Source organism: Phascolarctos cinereus, unplaced genomic scaffold (genome assembly GCF_003287225.1).
Source record: "Phascolarctos cinereus isolate Bilbo 61053 unplaced genomic scaffold, phaCin_HiC Scaffold_5;HRSCAF=322, whole genome shotgun sequence".
Classification (NCBI taxonomy): domain Eukaryota; kingdom Metazoa; phylum Chordata; class Mammalia; order Diprotodontia; family Phascolarctidae; genus Phascolarctos; species Phascolarctos cinereus.
The window spans coordinates 402,026,593-402,031,068 of NW_027555958.1; the positions used below are offsets into that span (position 1 = coordinate 402,026,593).

General features: G+C 37.5%; 1 pseudogene; it reads right to left on the reverse strand.

The window, feature by feature from the left end:
- Positions 1-674: 674 nt before the first annotated feature.
- On the reverse strand, positions 675-1,058 carry LOC110206767 (ER membrane protein complex subunit 4 pseudogene; annotated as a pseudogene).
- Between the last annotated feature and the right edge of the window lie 3,418 nt (positions 1,059-4,476).

A 4,476-nucleotide genomic window follows, 5' to 3' on the forward strand; every position in this document is an offset into this window, starting at 1 on the left:
AATGTTTTATACCAGCTGTTCTTACTATGCCATCTTAGTAAATGCCTTGCCAAAAACTAATTGGGTCTGCTGATTCATGAGAAACACTATGGTAGGGGATCATGAACAAAAGTATTAGAAGTACAGCCCCACCAGGTTGTTATACCTAGATCCTGAGAGTAGTCAGCCAACTCAGGGGAGCTAGTTTGCCAGCAAGTGCTAATGGGAGCTTAGGTAGTATTCCAGAGGGGTTAAAAGATTTTCTAATATACACACACACACATATGCACATATATATATACACACATACATACATTCATATATATGTATATTATATATGCACATATATACATACATGTATATATACATATACAGAATATCAAAAATTTTAGTAGTTTTAAGCTATTAAATCTATTTTTTAAACTTTTTTTTCTTTCCCAAAAACAAGTCTGAGAAATTTAAATTATTGAGAGGAGAGGCTAAAGCAACCACTCTTGTTTTTACTCTGTATTGGAAACATAAACAAACTTTTTTACCTTATTTTCAGCCAGGAACATCCCTGTAGTCTTTCTATGGTGGTATTCTGTGGAACTGTGCTCCTATAAGCTTTGTTCCTTTTTACCTTTGAAAGAAGAAAAGGCTTTTTTAATCTTTTCAGCACAAAAGATCTTTGCAAAACAGAATGGACAGGGGTGCTACTGAAGGGACAACGGAGAAAAATCAAATGGGATCCAACTGTAAGAGGGGTGCTGGTTCATGTTCTCCCCTGATCTTAAGAGGAGCCCACCACCACTGAACTCCATTCTCTCAGAGGGTTCAATGAAAGCCAAGCAAACTGATGCATGTGTGGGCAGCAGCCCTATGGACTGGCACTTATAGAAAGCTAAAGCCAACCTCATGAGGTTCCTAGTGAAATAGCCCAAGCTTCAGGTGAAGTTCTGACTTGAACTATCTAGTATCTTGAAAGTGACTGAAATAGCCAAAAATGCTTGAACGGGCCATCAGGCCATTATACAAACCATGATGGTGGAGAAGATGGGGATGGTGCTACCTGCCATGTACGTGATGAAAAGATTCATGGGGAATCTGTTTAAGAGGACCCAAGGCCACACTTTTCTGCCAGGATCTTGTCCGTCTCCTGTACCCTGGCATCTGGCACTTGCTTGTTCAGGTAACCAGGAATCTCCCTGATCAACTCCTCAGTCACTTCCACCCTTGCTGCTACCTCCTGGGCCACAAAGCTGGATGGCCCATTTGAAACTGCAGCCTCAGCTCTCTACCAAACTTGGCCTGGGTTGACATGGCAATAGCCTTTGAACTCTGAAAAGAGAGAAGCAGGCCAGGACCATATAGCTCCCTGGAATGGACAGGGCTCCCCAACCACCCTCCCAGGGAGACAGCCCCAGACCCTAAGAGCACTCCCTGCAAAGCCCTGGCCTTGCCCCCTAAATAGCACTTCTGAGCTCTACAAAAAAAAAAAAAAACTTTTAAAAGCTATTAAGGCTTAAAACTGCCCTAAGACTTTGGGTACATCTTTTATATATAATATTTTAATCCCTCTGGGACAATATCCAAAATCCCACTAGCATTGGCAATGTAAGTGTGTGTGTGTATGTATTTCTTTTCAAAGATATCTCATTTTGGTGTCTATATCAGAACCAGCATGATATTACTGGCCCTACTTACCACACAGATTTGTGAGTATTTATTCAGATAATGGGGGGCAGCCAGGTGGTACAATGGATAGAGCACCAGCCTTGGAATTAGGAGGACCTGAGTTCAAATGCAGCCTCAGACACTTACCAGCTGTGTAACCTTGGGCAAGTCACTTACCCTGTTTGTCCCAGTTTCTTCATCTGTAAAATGAGGTGGATATTGCTGTATATTTTGAATCTTCTCTTAAGTTGTGCTGTGCACATGACAATGCTTTTTTTCTTTTCTTACTTTGTATTTAAGTTTTAATATTTAAATTTATAATATATTTCTTTTCTTTTTTATTGTATATTTAAGTTGAAAATAAATTATTTTTTAAAATAAGCTGGAGAAGGAAATGGCAAACTACTACAGTATATTTGCCAAAAATTAAAAATCAAATGAGGTCATACAGAGTTGTATTGACTAAAACAACTGAACAGCAACAAAATTTAGATAATGTATATGAAAGTTCTTTGCAAAGCATTGTATAAATGCAATGTTATTTTTCTAAGGAGGATCTGCCTAAACACATTAGCTCCACTGTCCAATAATACAGTCGATTCCCTTCCTAAACTTGGATTCAATCTCTCTGGTCAAGTATTATCCCAACTTCATTCTTAACAGTGACCTGGTTACCTTCAAATAAGGATGAATTTTCTATAGTAATTTTGCTGAAATATATCACTTTGTTAGAGATTATACAAGCATATAGACTGCATTTATTCACTAGGGAATATTTTCAGGCAAATCAATGGTATTAACCTCTTCCATGAATATTTGAATATCCTTCAAGAAAGCTATTGTATGAGTCTATAAGCCATGCAAATTCCATCCCTGAACAAAGTGTCTCCTGTCATTTTGTTTTAGTTTGTTTCCATTGCCATAAACAGTATTTGTTTCCTTCCTTCTAGGGATTAGAGTCATCACAGGAATCTCAATTTATGTAAAGGTCTTCTCTGATACCAACCTTGTGAAGACTGGGGAAAGTAGAGTTTAATAGCTAAAATAAAGAAAAATCTATCAAATCTGCAAACACAATGAAAATTAATAACCTTAATTTTGGCTTTCACATATAAGCAATTTTTTCTTAAAAGATTATGATAACTTTTGAAAATGGCACATTTTTTTCTGTTCAAGACAACCCTTCTGATTAACTTTCAGATTTCCCCTAGTATGGGAAACTGAGACTCCCACACCTTGTTCAGTATCATACACATTTCTTCGTTCATGAGAACACTGAAAGGATCAGGCTCTGTGCTGTAAGAAACACAAATATGTGGAATACAAACATGGGAAGGTTATGAACTGAGCAGGGTGAAGTGAGCTGAACTGGGGGAAATCATTACAATAATATGACAAAAAATGACTAATATAAATTAAGCCAAATTCTATATAATTATAATTCCAATACTGTTTGCTGGGTTGATAAGTAGAGATGTTAATCACTTTATCATCCCAAACTTTTTGTGAGCAGGACCATCCAGAGACTCACTCCTCTCTTGGGGCACAAATCTCTATCTTGCCACTCTCTGGCTTCCTCTTTCAGGGAAATGTTTCCTTTCAATCTGGTCACATGGCCTAGAGAGAATAATAGTAGATACCTGACTCACTGCCAGTCAACTAGCTTCTCACAGTTACTAATTTGTTTTGATGCCCAGAAACCCACCCCCTCCACCAAATGTAGACTCTCTGCCCTGGGAAATTAAAATAAATCAATAACTTGTTCTTTTGTATAAGTCTCTAGTCATAAATTGTATTCTGATATATACATCCATTTCTCTTGCCTTCTAGTCCTTCCCCAATTGCCTCTCAATCCTGCATTCAAGCAAGAGGATCCACAATTTATCAATTCTGTTGAATTACCATATTTGCCAACTTAAGAAACACAATAAAATTTTAAAAAAAAAGGTAAATTCCTCCCAAACCTTAAAGGAAGCATGGGGTCCAAAGAAAGTGCACTTTTCTATAGAGAGAAAAAAAGGGGAGAAGAATAAAGTTTACTTGGCCTCAGTCTTTAGCCCAAGCAGATTTTAACACCATGGGTTCTGCCTCAGACATGGTCCATGCTCACATTATCTATCCACACAACCTTGGCTCATGATTCCCCAAAGTTCTTGCTGCTCCTCCTGCTTCTTGCTCTCACAAGTCAAAAGGTAAGAGGGATGAGCTTGGATAGTCCGCTGCTCTATCTTCAGAATAAGCCTTTTGAAACTCTTCCCCTCAAGTATGGCCAAAGGAGCTGACAAAATGCAGCTCCCTCCTTTTCACAGAGAGGTAAGGAACTATGATGTAGAGTTTCACATACACTGACAGATATAATGCTGTTAGTTGTTTTTGCTTAACTCTTTAATTGTTAAAAAAAAAAACAAATAAAAGGTATAATTCATAGGGGCTGGGGAAGGGAGGTATAGATCCAGAAATGACTGTAATGTCAAAACAAATGGCATCAACAAAATTTTGTTAAATTGTTTTAAAAAAAAGAATCAGGATCAACAGACTGAGATGCTAGCCCAGGGTATTGCGTCTATTTGGTTAATATGATGTGATATGATGTGATATGATATGATATGATATGACATGATATATTAGCATAGTATAGTATAATAGTATCATATCATATATCATATCATATCATATAAAATCATATTCATTCCTAGAAAAAACCCAAATTGTTTCTTCCCAGATCATCCAATAATCTTGTTGGACTCTATAGAAAAAGCAGTAGAAAACCTGGAGGCCAAAGATCATCTGGTGGACAATTTCCAGGACCAAAGAAACATGAAGAAAGAGTAGAAAATGAAT